Source organism: Nicotiana sylvestris, chromosome 9 (assembly GCF_000393655.2).
Source record: "Nicotiana sylvestris chromosome 9, ASM39365v2, whole genome shotgun sequence".
In the NCBI taxonomy this organism is placed as follows: domain Eukaryota; kingdom Viridiplantae; phylum Streptophyta; class Magnoliopsida; order Solanales; family Solanaceae; genus Nicotiana; species Nicotiana sylvestris.
The window spans coordinates 10,204,879-10,223,086 of record NC_091065.1 but is presented as its reverse complement, the minus strand read 5'-3'; positions in this window follow the sequence as shown (position 1 = coordinate 10,223,086).

Sequence of the window (18,208 nt, the reverse complement as noted above, 5' to 3'; positions counted from 1 at the left end):
ATGGGCTAAAAAGAATTAAATTCACCCATTTGCCTATAGAAAGGGACCCAAACTAGTTTGGGCTCCTAAGACTAACCCCTGATTTCATTTTACATGTCAAAGTGAAGGGAAGTAGCCAAATATGGTACATGGATAGGGGCTGCTCAAAGTATATGACTAGAAGTATGAACGAGTTCCTTTCACTTGAGGACCTAAAATGAGGTAATGTCTCCTTTGGAAATGGTAAGAAAGGTGAGATCATTGGGGTTGGAAAGGTAGGTAAGACAGAATCAGATTCCATTAAGAATGTCTACTTGATAGACGACTTAAAATATAGCCTAATCAGTGTATCACAACTGTGTGACAGAGGTAACCTGGTAGCATTAACCTCTACCAAATATTTTGTGATTAATCATACTACTAACAAGATTGTTTTGCAGGGAAAAAGAGTTAACAATATTTATATTGTAGATTTTTCTACACTTTCAGAAAACGAACTCACTTTCTTAAGTGTACTGGACAATGATCCCCTCTTATGGCAGACAATACTTGGTCATGCAAGTCTAAATCAACTCAACAAATTAGTCTCCAAGGACCTGGTGATAGGGTTACCTAACCTCAAGTTCAAGGAAGACAAAGTTTGTGAGGCCTATGCAAGGGGGAAGCAGGTAAGATCCTCTTTTAAAAGTAAGAAAGCGGTAAGCACAACCAGGTCGATAGAACTGGTTCATATGGATCTCTGTGGTCTAACGAGAACATTGAGAAGAGGTGGGAAGAAATATGTGATGATGCTTGTTGATGATTACTCTAGGTTACTTGGGTATTGTTTTTAACATCCAAGATGAAACATTTGACATGTTTATTGTCTTTGTTAGAAAATCTCAGAAACAACTAGGTAATCAACTTGCATCAATTAGGTCTGATCATGGAACTGAATTTGAAAATGCTAAGTTTGCTGCATTTTGTGATGTGCATGGTGTAGATCATAATTTCTCTGCCCTAGGAGTCTTCAACGAAATGGAGTAGTTGAAAGAAAGAATATGACTCTTGAAGATATGGCTAGGACTATGCCTCTTTCTAGTAAACTGCCCCATAGCTTCTGGGCAGAGGCTGTAAATACTGTATGTTACATCATTAATAGGTGGATGACTAGACCGCTTGTAGAGAGACTCCCTATGAGTTACTTAAAGGGAGAAAACCAAATATATCCCATCTTAGGGCATTTGTATGCAAGTGCTTTGTGCACAATAATGGAAAGGACTCCCTAGGTAAGTTTGATCCCAGAAGTGATGAGGGAGTATTATTAAGATATTATTCACATAGCAAAGCTTATAAAGTGTACAACAAAATAACTTTGTGTGTAAAAGAAAGTGTACATGTAGTTCTTTTTGAAACTAACATTCTTTCTGAGAAACAGGAACATGAAGATGAAGCTACTGGGCTGGTAAAAGAATTGAGTGAAATCACAGCTCAAGCTGAAGCTACACCAAAAGAAGGAATAGGTGATGGAACAGGTTCTTCCATCTAGGGCAACCTGACAGGGGGGAACTGATTAAAGAAAAAGTGAATCTAATTTCCATATGGAACCTGTCCATGAGCCTGTTCCTCAGCAACAGAACATGAGAGAAACTTCAAATAGAAATCAGTTGGTGGTGAAACCTTATAAGTATCAAAGTTCTCATCCCATTGAGAACATCCTTACTGACCCAACTTTTGGAGTTAAAACCAGATCCCAATTAATGAATCTGTGTGCTTTTGATGCATTCTTATCTCTTATTGAACCTAAAAATATTGCTAAAGCTTTGCAGTATTCATACTGGATGAATACAATGCAAGATGAACTCAATCAGTTTGAAAGAAGTCAAGTGTGGCATATAGTCATAAGACCCAAGGACAGATCAGTAATTGGAACTAAATATGTCTTCGGAAACAAACTTGATGAAGATGGAACGGTTACAAGGAACAACGAAAGATTAGGGGTCCAAGGATATAGCCAAGAGGAGGGCATAGACTATGATGAGACCTTTGCTCCAATTGCAAGACTGAAGGATATAAGACTCCTCATAGCCTTTGCAGCACACATGGAATTTACCATTCACCAAATGGATATGAAGAGTGCCTTCCTAAATGGCTACTTAAAGGAAGAAGTCTTTGTCAAACAACCTCCAGGGTTATGATTTGTTCACTTTTGTATCTTACTGCTAGTAGATCTGACATTAATTTAAGTTAAGGGCTTTGTGCTCGTTTTCAAGAAAATCCTAAGGAATCCCACTTGACTGTTGTCAAGAGGATACTGAGATATTTGAAAGGCGTTACTGACCTTTGCCTCTGGTACCCTAAAGGTAGTAACTTTAATCTAGTAGGATATGCTAATGTTGACTATGCAGGTTTCCTTGTGGATACAAAAAGTACCTCAGGTGTGGCTCATTTTCTTGGTTCATGTCTGGTATCATGGGCCACTAAAAAGTAGAATTCAGTGGCCTTATCCACTGATGAGGGTGAGTATGTTGCTGTTGCCTCTTGTTGTGCTCAACTATTGTGGATCAAATAGCAGCTGATGGATTTTGGCATTGAAGTTGGTTGCATCTCTATATTTGTGATAACACTAGTGCTATTAATATGGCTAAGAACTCAGTTCATCATAAGAAGACTAAGCACATAGATGTTAGACATCACTTCTTAAGGGATAACTATGAGAAATGATTGATTACTATAAAATTTTGTGCTACTGATAAACAGATAGTTGATATCTTTACTAAAGCACTAAGTAGAGAAAGCTTTAAAAGGAACAAGTTAAAATTAGGGATGATTAAGATAACCTAATATGACCATCTCAGAATGCACAATGAAAGAAAATGAAAAACAAATTTGGCTAGGAAATCTAGAACTTGTGTAAATATCTAGATTAATTTTTACTAAGTTTCATACTGTAAATAGTATACTCATGTGACATGTGTTGATATGACTCACTAATCTCTAACAACATTTTCTCTATTTTGGTAAATTGAGGCATGATCAAGAGGATTCTAAATGAAGAACCTGCTTCATCAATATTGATTCATCTGAATAACGAGGTACGTTTTTTATACTTTACACAATTAGAAATATAAATATTTAAATCATGAGCAGAGTCCTACCTATGTTCAAAAACATCAAAAAATCCTATTCGTTTATTTTTTGAACCAGTTCCGTCTCTACTAGAATTCTCACCACAAAAATTGCATAAAATCTAGGGAAGCTTAATCGCTCATTCAACCTGAAATTTTAGGTTGATTGTACTTCTAATTGACTGCAAAAATCTATCGTTAGTCATTAATTAAGTTTCTCTCTTTTAAAACCCATCATTACCATCTGCCACCCTCATTATTCCAGACCGTCAAAATTTCTTTCACTCTAAATTGTTCTCTCTTCCAAAAGCCAAACTCCAAAATTCTCTCACGAAATCAGTCACAATGTCGAATCCTCAAGATAACCCAGACACTCCTCTTCAACCTACCTCTTCTGATTCCTCTACACCTCCTCAACCAAGTATAACCCCCCAGCCTAGGAGGAAACGTGTTAAGATGTTCGCTCATAAAATTGTGGCTATAGGTGCACTATCAAAAAGATTGAACGCATAATTAAAGGTTAGCCAAGCCCAAGAATATGAACACTTAGATGATTCCTTCAAGTCTACAAGTGAGGGGGAAGGAACTGGGTCTTCTCATTCTGAGAAGATTCAGAGTTCCCCTTTTGGGGTACGTTATGGTTTTGTTGAAAATGTAAAAAATAGGTTTTTTCTTGTTGGGTCTATTAGAGATGTGGAAATGCCTGAGTTGAGAAGGAGAGGAGGTAAAAAAAATGAAAGAGAGAGAGAGAGGGTGCAAGTTGTGATGTGAGAGGAACAAGGGTAGAAGTGGTTGATTTATCACCCACATCTGAGATAATTAGACTAGCAATTTGTGGGACTGAGGATGAAATTGTAGGAGAAAGTGGCAAGAAAATAAGGGAAGTAGATCAGGGAAGTCTGCTGAGGGTTTGGTAAATTTAAGTTTTCATATGGATGAACCTGGTTCATCTATTGTAGAAACCCTAGCAGACCTTCTAAAGAAAGTAGGTGCCAGTTATAATTCCAAGAAAAGGAGAACTCCAACACCTAAAGTTCCAAGCACTACAAAGAACACCAAGAAAAGAAAGGCCAATTCCCCAACAACTGCTAAAATTCCCTTTCCAAAGAGGAGAGTCACAAGAAGTATGGTGAAATAGAGTGAGGGTGAATTACAAAAGGCTTTGGCTGAAAGCAAGAAGAAGAGGATAGATAAAGGAAAAGATAAGGTTGCAGAGACTTATGAGACTGTTGATGTTGAGGAGATGGGACACGTCCATCATGAGGAATATACATATGTGGAGGTTTAGACCCCAAGCCTAAAAAGACCAAGACTTCTTCCAAGAAGTCTTCATCAGGGTCTAAGGTTACTGAATCTTCATTGGCCAAGAGGACAAGATCTGCAATGAAAAACAAACCAGTTAGAATTGCTGAGGATGAGGGATGGAGTGGTGAATAAGAGAGTGAGTCTAATGGTGAACAAGACAAGCTGGCCAAGTTTGGCCAAAGAAAATTTTTAAAGGGGAGATTGCTGAAAGACTTGGTAGAACCAGGAATGGTTCGATTGGTTGATGCACTAGCTGCTCAACGCTGGAAGAACATGGTCCTTCAGATAGATGGAAGGCTAGCTCGAAATGAAATCATTGAATTCATGGACAATGTAGAAGTCAAGGATGGCAGAGTTACCAGCCAAGTGAACGAGGTTCAAGTGACCTTTGATCCAGAGAAGCGAGGTGAGATTCTTGATATCCCAGCTGAGGGATATGGTGACTACACTAGACAAAGATGGCCAAGTTTGGTTTCTTTTCCTCCTGCCCTTGAAATCACTAGGAGATTCTATGATGTTGAAGAAGAAGTGAATGAGACCAAATTTGTGCACAAGAGTGAAATGAAGCCACAACACAAAGTCCTATTTGAGTTTGTCAATAAGTGCCTACTACCCAAGAAGGAATGAAGGCACATTGCTAACTATATGGACTTAGTTCTGATGGAGTGTCTTGAAAGTGGAAGGCAAATCAACTGGAATGCATTCATCATCAAGCTACTGGACAGGGTTATCAATGGCTCTAAGGTCCATGCCACCCCTTATGGATTTATTGTGACTACTGTTCTGGATCGATGCAAGGTGCCTCTGAAGAAGTGGGAAATAGCCACAAGCAAGGACCATTTTGGCATTAATACTTTGATTTCTTGTGACTATTTAGTCAATGCCATTCCCAATGAACCTGGTTCATCCAAGAAGACACCTCTCAATAGTAAAGTTAGGTTTCTAGTTCAGGAAAGTGGGGCCAATGATGCTGAGATAGCTAGGCTGAAGGCTCACTTAGTAGAGGTTGAATCTAAGAGGTATTCTCTCATTACTGAGCTCACCAAGGAAAATGAGAAGAATGATGGCATTCTTCAAAATATGGTGAACCTTCTCCAAGCCCAAAACCAACCCTCTAGCTCTCCCAAGCCTTAGGACTTCAAGCCTTCATCTCCTAAACCTTTCTAGTACCACCAGTGACCCAGATTAGAGATTTCTCTTTTTGTTTGCTCATATTTTGAATATTTTTGCTTTCTTTTTGTGGACTGTGGCAGCAACATATCTTCTATCAATGAAATCTATTGTTTTTGGTCTTGTTGATAGATAATATTTCCTTGATAGTTTGTATGTGTTTGCTTGATTACTGATGATTAATCCATGATTGCACTTGCAGTTGCCCCGGTGGCCATGAGTAATTGTTAAAATTCTGGGAGTCACACTTTGTCTATGCAACTTTTCGATAATGCCAAAAGGGGGAAGAGATATTGTGCTTTATATATTCTAAATAAGTGATATTTATAACCTAATGAACCTGGTCCTTGATGATAAGTAAATTTTTCTAACTTTGTATTGATGAATAAGCTGAGTTCTGACAGGGCCTAAGTGAGTGAAAAGCATAGAGTTTGTCATCATCAAAAAGGAGAAATTTGTTGGCCCAAGTAAAGGTTAACTTTTGAAGAGTGACAAAGGAACTCAGACATGGACCAGGTCCATCTTGTGAAGCACAGTTATGATAAACCCAAACATGTGATATACACGTGAAGGAGACAAACCTATCTTATCAGAAGTAATATCTCCTAATCATGATCGAAAAAGTTGTATATTGGATAAGCAGAAAGATTCCTTACACAAAGAGAACACGATTTAGGAAAAGAATAGAGTTAGAGCACGAGATCAACTAGAACTCTTCCACCATGGAAGAGTAGCATCAGTATCCTAGTCAATCTCTAATTGCTAACTCCTTAAATATTAGTGTTGTTCTCTTTTATAGGTAATTCACATAAGAAGAAGTTAAACGTGAATTGAGAGCAAAATAGCAAGGCAATTTTGCAAGCAATTTATGTTTGATTCAAGCATGCAAACCTGAAGCTACTTGAACCAGTTCCAATTGTCTATCTTTTATTCTAGTTCAATTGTAGTAGGTGATTTTACATTGTACCTTTCAGATTGTATTAGGTATCTAGAGTTTTCAAGTTAGAGTTAACTTGAAGTTATCGCAACAGTTGAGGTTGTGTGCCACAACGGGATTACAGTTAATCCTAGGTTTACAAAAGAGTTTTTTGTAAATGCGGTTTTTGGCTCAATGATTTTAGTGGAGATTTTGGAAAAATCTTACTGGAAGGTAAATCGTGTTTTTTTCACCTTTTGAGCCAGATGTTTTCCACGTAAAATCTCTGTGTTCTTTATTTTATGTATTTATTATTCTGCAACAGTAGTAGTTGGAACACATAGAAGAACCAGTTCCTTCTATAATCAAATTAAGCAATAATTGGATACCACACAAATCACCCCTCCACCTGCTTGTGTGGTATTGAAGTATAAAACATCAGTTACTTATCGACATAGACCCAAATGAGTTTAAAATCTGAGTTAATTAATGGGATTTTTACATAAATAGCTTACTGGATTCATTGTTTACTTTTCATAATCAGTATACATAGATTATACACAGTTATGCACATATTTTATATAAATTATTTATATACTATATATCCTCCGGCTATCTTTAATTAAAGTGGTTGGACGAATGGCTTTAGTTTAATTCTTCTTAATTAATTGGGTATGATAATTATAGAATAGGAAGTGTGAAGTACCAGGAAGGTTATGTGTTACATCGTTCCTGTATGAATAAGAGTGTCAATGTATATTTATAGTTGGTCTAGGACTTGTACTTGCACGTATTAACTCGTTTCTCGACATGTTAGTAGTAGAGAGAACACTATTAGTACTGATCAAATTAACCTTGAAGCTGAAGTAAAAATTTAGTGAAAGTCGAGTCAGTTAGAGAACTAGAAAAGAACGAAACGCTTCAAGATAGTTTGAACAACATTAATCTACAAGACAAAGGACCCACTATCATTTACTGGGAAAATATCTGGAAATAATGGACCTCTTGTAGGTATGGCAACAAGAAAAAATTCAATCACAACACTGTGAGGTACCAAGGGATCTGGATTATCAATGCATGCAATTGCTAAGGTTATACCTAGTGTGGAAAGCCAGGTCCAGTGCCCTATTTACAGTAACAAGATAGAAAGACTCAAACATGTACAAAGCTAGAATCAAGTCATGTGGCAAACACCTCCTACGGGCATACTCAAAGTCAACACTGAAGGTAGCTTCATCAAAGAAAATATATACAAAGATATGACTGTATATAGTTTTATTCTTGAACTCGACTCCCTAATTAGTGCAAATATGACGACCAACAAATGACCAACAATATGAAGAACAAACAGATTGCAAGACAACATCATAAATGAGGCAAACATGGGAGTGTATCATTATTTTAGGGAAGGTACTTAGTGTTGGAAAAACTAATATCCCACTTATTCACGGTATATAACAATGACACAAGAGAATAACAACGATACCAAATATTTTTACGGGATAAATTACAATACCCGAGTGGAGTAATATAATACCACTATAATATTATAACTTGGTAGTGTTAAGAGATTACTACAACTTCAAAAGAAATAACACTCTTTATTTTAAACACCTCAACTACAATATTATTCCCACTCAATATTTATCTCATAGATTATAATCTGTGGATTAGTCTCTCTGCTTCTCTCATTTTTGGTGTACTTGAAATGAAACAGAATGACTCTATTTATAAGCAAAGGAGCCGTCCAACTGAGCCAATCAAATTCATTCGTTGCAATTTGCAGCAATCTGCAAATTGCCATCTTGTTATCGTCCATTTCAACTTGTTGCATTGCAACATGTTGCCAACTTTTGTTTTGCTTTTTCTTTTATTTATTTTTTATTTTAATAGGTCTCATAAATCTCTCCATTAATTTTGATTTTTTCTCTTTATTCCAAGATAAGATCTCAATCTCTCAAAATCTTCAAACTTGAGAGGCTTTGTGAAGATATCTGCATTTTGATCATGAGACTTCACATACTTGAGCTCGACTTCCTTTTTAGCAATGCATTCTTTGATGAAGTGATACCTTGTGTCTATATACTTGCTTCGATCATGATACACTGGATTCTTCGCGAGTGCTTGTGCAGATTTGTTGTCAATATAAATCTCTATAGCTTCAATTTGTGGAAAATTGAGTTCCTTCAATAATCTTCTTAGCCAAATAGCATGACAGGTAAATGATGTTGCTACTACGTATTCGGCTTCACAAGTCGAGATTATAACAATGGATTGTTTCTTTGAACTACAAGAAAAAACAAAATAACCCAAGAAAAATACAAAACCAGTTGTACTTTTTCTATCATCAATATCTCTCGCATAATCACTATCACAAAATCTCATAAGGTTGAAGTCATTAGAAGAAGAATAAAATAACCCAAATTCAATCGTACCTTTCAGGTAACGAAGAATACTTCTAGTGACTATCAAATGAGTGGAGGTAGGAGCTTCTATGAAAAAGCTTACTATTCCAACTGCAAAGAGTGTATCTGGCCTTGTACAAGTCAAGTACCTCAAACTTCTCACAAGACTTTTGAAAATGTGAAATCAACTTTAAAACTCGGACAATATTGTCCCACTCTCCATCGGCGTGTTCACGGGGTTGCAATCGAGCATGTTGAACCTTTTCAATATCTCTTTTGTAAGGATTTTTTGAGAGATAAAAATTCCATCCTCCATCTGCTTCACTTCTAGGCCCAGGTAGTATGACATGAGCCCTACATCTGTCATCTCGAACTCATGGGACATATCCTTCTTAAAAACTTCAAACAAACATGAGTTATTACCCGTGAAAATACGATCATCAACATAAAGACAAACAAGAAAGATATCTCCATTAGTATAAAATCTAAGGTAAAGAGCATATTGTCAACTTATCTTAAATCTCAATGCACGAGTTAGAAGATAATCTTATTGTCAAGCTTTATCACACGATCAGGAGTGTTGAAGAAGGGTAACAATCCTAAATGCCCATATAGACTCCAACTTATAGATGTGGTCGACAACACACCGATAAGAAGGACTCTACTAGACACGGCTCTGAGACATCCTAGGACACTTTAAAACCTTAGGCTCTGATACCAAGTTTGTCACGCCCCAAAATCCGAGGAGCGCGACCGGCGCTCAACTGAGTAACCCCGACTAATCAAGCCTGTTAGATTTCATACTACTCAATTTTGTTTTTGAATAAAGAGGAAATGTACACCATTAATCAAATTCTATAAATATGTTATTAACAATTCCATTTCATTTCCATTATCAACTTCGTTCACAATTTGGAAGATATTACAAGTTTTATACATCATTGCGAATCATCAATATTTTTACTTTAATTCCAATACCCGACACTACCCACAACCTATCTACGGAGCCTCTAAATACAACTGAAGAGTAATATAGAAATGCCGGTAACAAGGCTCCGGCTATACCTCAAATACAATGTACATGATAAACAGATGAAACATGACCCCGAAACGAAATGGGGCTCACCAAGTAGCTGAAAAGATGATGGGACACTAGCTGTGACCAACAGTGCCTGCTATAGAAACACCTACATCCATTTAAAGACATAGCGCCCGGGCAAAAGGGACGTTAGTGCCATCTAATAGCACTAGTATGCATAACTATACACCGTCTCATTAGAAAGAACAACTATACAAAGACAAAGAAATCATAAGGATTAAACAAAAGCTTTAAACAACCACTACATCATCAGATAAAAGGAATCACAATTTTCACATAATTTCTATAGCTTTAGTTTGGGTCTTTTTATACTGTTCATCATCATTTACAATACCACCGCTTTCTTGAGCGGAGTCCGATCACGGTACGATCGGCTAAGCCGTCTTTCAAGACGTTACCCTTATTTCAGTCTCATTTTCCAGTTTCAATTATCATTGCATTATCACCATATGTGTATAACATGGCGTCCGATCACGGACCGATTGGCTAAGCCGTCTTACAAGACATTACCCTTTTCTGTTAACCATCTCACTTCAATCTTTGGTTTCACATGTATTAGTTCATCGGCACTTGGGGCCACAATTATCACATCATACTTGGCACTAGGCCATATTTCATACCTCTCATTCCACATCACTTTCACTTTCAATATCAAACTTGCAATTTAAGATAATGGGCTCATACAAGAGCAATTCATGTTATAAGCATAGAGGGGAATTCTCATGATTCAGTATAATAATCACAATTTAGCTTGACTTGAAATCTAGGTAATTTAGCATATTATTCACATTCTTCACATATCCTCAATTACCAAGAATAGCACTTTGAACACATTGAGACACACCTTTCACATATATTCTTGCAACACCAAATCCCTTGAAATAGCAAATACTTCATAAATCAAATTCCGGACTTACAACATATGCGGGGACACCATGGGAGCTCAATTTCTAAGAAGAGGGGGTTTTAGCCATACATACCTGAAATTTGCCCCTTAATGATATTACAATGATCCAATACACTTAAGCAACTTCAATCTACAATACAACATTCAATAGGGGCAATATTAGTAATAAATTTCATAACTTATGCCATTTAGGCATATTATCTAACACCTTGTAGGTATAGATCTTTACACCTCATAACTATAGTATTGGTTCATCCAGTTATCACCATTAACCAATAATTTATTGCACCATCATTCCTACCCAATTTATAACTTCCAACAACATATGTATGACCATCCATTCACACCCAACCAACAAATCTTATCAAATAATCACCTTTCAATCTCTACAATAATTATATATTTATATTGGAAACTTATGGCTTCCAATCACCACACCAAGAGTACAAATACTTAATTCATACGCATATTCTCATAATATAACCATATATGTAAGTCTAAGGGTGTAGGATTTACCTTTTGGAAGAAATCTTGCAAACCCTCCTTTGAGTTCTTGAAGGAATTTCTTGACTATCTATGTGTTTCATGAGTAGATTTTATCAATACTAGTGTAGAAATGATGGAATTTTGCACCAAGTAGGGTTGGAGGTTTTGAGAGAATGGAGGAAGACCCTAAGAGTCGTCCAAAAGAAATGGGAGAAAATGAATCCCGAAATTGTGTTTATAAGCCCAGATTTCGGATGCTGCCTCGGATGCTTCGCATCCCCATTTCACTCCTCTCAGGAGCTTGGATGCTGACCTGGATGCTTTGGCAGCACTTCACTGCCAGCTCCTCTTTTTGGATGCTGCCTCGGATGCTTCACTTCCGTGCAGTCCTCCGCCAGCCTTTGGTAATTTGGTCATAACGTCTTGTAGGAAAGTCCAAATGACGAACGGTTTGAAGCGTTAGAAACTAGACTCAAAGACCTTTCATTTTATAGGTTGTGCATCATCTACTACATTAAATATATTTGGAGTTTTAGTCTATCATGCAATTTTTCCAACTTGGCTTAGACTTAAATGCTTATTAGCATATCTAATTGATATCCATTATATCATGAATCCTCATTTGCACAGAAAATAAAATAATTAGCCTATCTTGGCACCACGAAATCTTAAATTACTTAGCAAAATTTTCCTGGACTTTACAACTAGCAGATGCCCTAGCCTGTTGCTGGGTAGCTACCAACTATGCCAACAAATGTACTGCATTCCTCAAGTCCTGATCTGATGGAAATGGAGGGGGAACTGGATGTATGGACTCCCTAGGAATCTCCTCAGGTGGTGAAGGAGCCGGTAATCGATGGGTAGAGGTCTCTCCATGCGACTCCGATTGGGCCCCATCTGCTTGGGGTACCTTGCTTGCCCCCTCACCTACTGTTGTTTCTCTCCTCTGGCTAGCCGTAGCCTTCCTAGTTACCGTCATCTGTGCATGCAAATGTTAACACGTAAGCTTAACTCAAATTTCCTATAACTCAGTGCTATAACAGGATTTAGATTTGAAAGAAGGGTAACTAACTCCTAAATGCCTTGTAGTCCCCTGCTTATATAATGTGGTGCACCACACATCTATAAACAAGACCCTATTAGACATGGCTTGTCGACTCCCCAGGATAGAACTGCTCTGATACCACTTTTGTCATGTGCCTCACCTATCCTTGCATACCACTTGCGACTAAGAGACTTTGAACTTGTAATGTCATATTTTCCCAATGGGCCACATTGCAAGATAATGTGCGATGCAAAATATAAAACTAAATAGAGACTAACGCTCACTAAACATCAACATAAACCTGGGCCGGCAAGGCCGTCATAATTACTACAAATGACAAGCCAACAAAATATACGTACAAGGCCTATAAGCCCAATATACTGCACTAACTGACATGATATATCTACAAGCCTCTACTGATGGATGTACTGTGATCGAAACAGGTCCACAACCTACCCTTAACCCAGCTACATATATACATAAGATGTACTCCAAACTGCTAGACCCGGCCACTCCGAAAGTCGGGGAGCTTACCTATAAGGCTGAAATCAAGAATACACCTACTGAGGAGGTCTACTCGTCTGTATGTCCGAACCTGCACGCATGAAATGCAGCGCCCCTAGAAAGGGACGTTAGTACGAAATAATGTACCGAGTATGTAAGGTAATATATTGAAGCTGAAACTTAACTAATAAAAGAATAACTAAAAACAACTGGGAGTGAAAGAAAATCTAAAGATATGCTCATCTGCTGATACTGACTCAACTCTCTCAATATAGTCAGTAAAATAGTTGTTCGGCCCTATAAGGCATGGTATCCATATATATCTACTCTGCCGTAGTAGGCTCGCTCATAAGCGCTCGGCCATACTAGGCTCGCTCATAAGTGCTCGACCATACTATGCTCTGTATCTCGACCAAATGGGCTCACTCGTAGGCGCTCGGCCACAGTAGGCTCAGTATATAACTTACCATATGATTTGAGGTTGCCCATAGGGGCCTGCCTATCGATTATAGCTTGATGGTAATGAAAATACTTTTAATACTATTCATATGTAAATTCTCTACTCTCTTGACTGGAAGAAGAAAACACTCAATTGAATATGAAGTGCCAATAAGGAGAATATTGTAACTTACAAAACTAGGAAATATATGTAAATTTTGGGACATGAATTTTTCTTTATGTCTCGTTATCAAACGTGTGTAATTACGGAATCATGCAAAATGAAGGAAGAGCTTAGCCTTAACATACCTGAAGTAGGAACAACTCCGTATAATTATCCCGTTGGAAACCTTCGTGGATTGAATTTAGAATCCAAAAATCTGATTTAAGTATCTGCGCTTTGGATTTGAACGAATGGATTCTGTTCTTGTTTCTTCAACGTTTTTCTTAAAGACCAAGTGACTTTGAAACCTTTCCAAAAATCAGACTTTTTACATCAAGGTGATTTCTAATATTTTGTTCAAAATAATGAAATCCAACACTCTTATGTCTTTAGTTAAGACTTGCTTTTCACATTTTTTTGTCTTTTGGGTAAGATTTTACAAGACTTATTTTAAGACTTATCTTCAAGACACCTATACATGAATCATACTTCCTAATTAGTGACCTTGTGCCACGTGGGAGGGTGATAGAATTTATAATTTTTATCCACTTATTAGTTAATTGAGTAATGTCTTGTTACCCGATAATTAATTAATTACCCGCATAATCTAAAAATGGTCCCAAATTACTTAAAATTCTAATTATTTCTAAACATACTTCATATATATTTTATATATTATACTACCATAGTCACATGGTATCTTGCATGGTATTAGTTCATAATTATCGAGTATTGTCACTTGACCCGTATTTTATTCCAAATTGTCCACTTTCAACGAAACTCATTTTCTTTAATCCGTGTACTCATTTATCCTTCAAAACTCTTATTTATCGCTTGTATAAATAGTGTAAATATACTAACATCAAAATTATCTCACCCCCGAGTCTACGTCAATTAACTGAAGACAAAACTTTAACGTAGGAAAAATGTGAGATGTAACAACCATCTATATTTAGCTTATATCAACCAAAATGAGGTCTAATCCAACTGATTGTTAGGTTGATTTTCCTATCCCAATTGGATTCTCTATCTATTAATAGAATATATTCGATAGATTGGTTAATGATCTTATTAAGGGATAGTGGAATGGTAGTATTGTTTATATTGTTATTGTTCCTTGTAAGCCAGATGTTCCAAATTACAAAAGGGAATAAAGTATTCCAAGTCAGAATTTGGCTTGGAATTTTAGGATTTTCCTATGCAAGAGATTGAAGCTAATTTTGGCATTGTGGTTGGAATTTACTAGTATTAATGCCTAGTTTTTGCCATAGAGTATGGACATGAGGGCAGGTGAAGAAGATGTGCATAAGAGATTTTGGTTTTTTACGACAAATTGTGCACTGATCATATATGTTCAAGCTTATTTGGGATAGATAATTTCTACATGGTAGTCTATTGAGGTTACAAAGCCATAAGAAATATTTGATTTTGTTAGGGCGATGCAAGTTCCATACATAGTTTGAGTTTATTTGAGGAGGATTTTTACCTTCAACTAGTTCATAACAAGAATTAGTCGTGATGATCTCATTCGCATTGCTATCCTAGGATATGGAATCCTTATTGTTATCACTAGGGATGAAGGTTGAGAGAATATTGCCAGCTATCTCATCCGGGATAACAAAGGTAAGTTTTTCCAAGTTTCTCCTATTTTCGGATCTAACATCACATATTCTAAGAGAGTCTTCCTCTTTGGTTAGGGGACAAATGACATAGCTTCTTAGGGTATTTGAGTTTGGGATCCATCTATTTTCCCACATATTAAGAGAGGAGAAATTGTGGATGGACCATGTCATACCTTTTTGGCATATTTTCCATCCCTTAATGATATTATTCCAAATGAACGAGCGATTTTCACTTAGCTTATGAGAGTACTTTCTAAGGAGGGTAATTTCCCATAAATTTGTGGTGTTGTTAGCTAATCTCTAGGCTTGACTGGCTAATAAGATTAGGTCCTTAGAACGAGCTTTTCTTAACCCTAATCCTCCTTCTTCTTTGGTTCTAGTAACCAAATCCAATTGACAAGGTGAAGCTTCCTTTTATGATCACTTGTACCCCAAAGAACATTTCTTTGAATTTGGTTAATTTTCTTAAGAGTTTTAGGAGGGAGCAACGTGTATTGCATGTAATATGCTGGTAGACTAGAGAGAGTTGATGTTATTAAAGTACTTCTACCAGCCAGTAATTTATCACATTTTTACCCAGAAAGTTTACTTCTCCTAGTGTCAATGATGAATTGGTAATCTTTGTGATTGGGGTTATTATTTATAATAGGGAAACCCAGCCATTTACCAAAAGTATTGTATACTTTTATCCCAAGGGAAAGTGAGATATTTGAGCTAGTTATTTTGCTACAATTTTTTTAGAAAACTATTCTGGATTTATCGTAGTTTACAAATTCCCCGGATAGGTCGCATAAGTTCTTAAAGGCAGACTGAATGGATGATGTGGTTATATTGTTGGCTTATTCAATTAAAACCAAGTCATCTACTAAGAAAAGATGAGATAGAGAAGGGCTATCTTTGCCCATCTTAGCAAGATCCTATGTCCTAATGTCCACTAGATGGTTTACGTAATTTGATAACATTTACATGAACAATATAAATATATAGGGGGACATTGGGTTACCCTGCCTGCCCCTACATGGGTGGAAAAACTTGGTTTTTCTTCCATTGACTAGAACAGATGAGGATGTTGTAGATATATATGACATAATTAGTTTGGACATTTTTGGGGGGATTTTGAAGTATAAAGGGGTCTTGTATATGATGGACCATTCTAACTTATCGAATGCCTTTTCAAGGTCAATTTTGACCAGCATTTTGCTATTATTTCCTTTTATTTTTTTGAATTGATGAATAAGTTCTTGCATAATAATGGCATTGTCACTGGCCCTTCAATTTTTTAACGAAGCTAGATTTAGTAGGGCTTATGAGAGTAGTAAGCATTGGCTTTAGCCTGTTTGCAATAATTTTTGTGATAATCTTGTAAATAGTATTGCATAGATTAATTGACCAAAAATTATTGAGGTTTTCTGCATTGGGAAATTTTGGAATTAGGCAGATATAGGTAGTATTGATCTTTGGAGGGATGGCATGTTCACTAAATATTTTGTGACAGAAAGCCCTACAGAGATTCCTAAAAAAATTCAGTATTTTTGATTTAAAAAGGGTGTAATGCAGTAGGCCCCGGAGATTTAAAAGGCTTGAAGGAAAAAATAGCTGTATTAATTTCACTATCAAGTAAGGCATTATCTAATGGTGTAAGGTCAACATTATGAAAACTAGTTGAACTATGTAACACCACCACCACCTCCACTACCATGCCACCATCATCCTCAATTATAGCTGCCACCATTATCGACCATCACCATCCACTGTCCCTATCACTCCGACCACCATCATTCTCACACACAATCAACACTCATCAACCTCAACTACCGCAACTGACTATCCCATCACCATCAACAACCACAGCCGGCATTGCCTACCATTATAATCTACCACCACCCACTCTGTTTAAACATTGTCTGGACGATTTTTCATCTTCTTGTTCGCGGGAAAACCTTCTCGTTCGTAAAGAGCAATTCTTCGCGTTGACCAGTCAACCCAAACTTCCTTCTTCGCATTCACGGGACCTCCCTTGCATTCGAAAAGAACAAAGTTCGCACCAGAAACCAACAATCTTTTTCGACACGGAAATGGGCGTAACTCCCTCATACGACATCGGAATTCGGTGATTCATGTTGCTATGACTTAGTAATTATGATACGGATCTAATCTTTCAATCCAATCACAAATCAAAGGCCTTTTTCTTAATATAGTACCATTTATGTCCAATGAAACGTCGTTGAAACATCAAATAAGAGCGCGATACAACCCAAACACATCCGAAAGGCACCCTAGGCCCCTCGAGACCTCAAATCATATCAAATAACATCAAAATTACCAATTGTGCATCGATTCAAGCCTCATGAACTATTGAACCTCTAACTTCCATATCCGATATCGAAACCTCTCAAATCACGTCTGATTGACTTTAAATCTTGCACACAAATCGCATTTGACATAACGAACCTACTCTAACTCCCGGAATCAGAATCTGATACCAATATCAAAAAGTCCACTCCCGGTCAAACTTCCAAAAACCTCCAACTTTCTCCAAATGACCCCAAGATGACCTATGGACCTACAAATCCACATCTGGACACGCTCCTAAGACCAGAATCACCATACAGAGCTATTCCTAGGCTCAAAATTCCAAATGGACATCGATAATATTAAAATACACTTCAATCCAAATTTATGAAATTCTTCCAAAATGCCAACTTTCCACAATAGGCGCTGAAATTCTCCCGGGTCATCCAAAATGCGATCTGGACATACGCCAAAGTGCAAAATCATCATGCGAAACTGTGGGGAACCTTCAAATATCGATTCCGAGGTCGTTTAAACAAAAGTCAAACCTTAGTCAATTCCTCCAACTTCAGCTTTTGAAATTAGAATTTTCCTTCCAAATTAACTCTGAACTTCTCGAAATTTCATTCCGATCACATGTACAAGTCATTATACCTGAAGTGAAGTTACTCAAGGCCTCAAACCGCCGAACGTAGCGCTAATACTCAAAATGACCGATCGCTTTTGTTACATTCTCTCCTAGTTAAATATATGTTCATCCTCGAACGTGC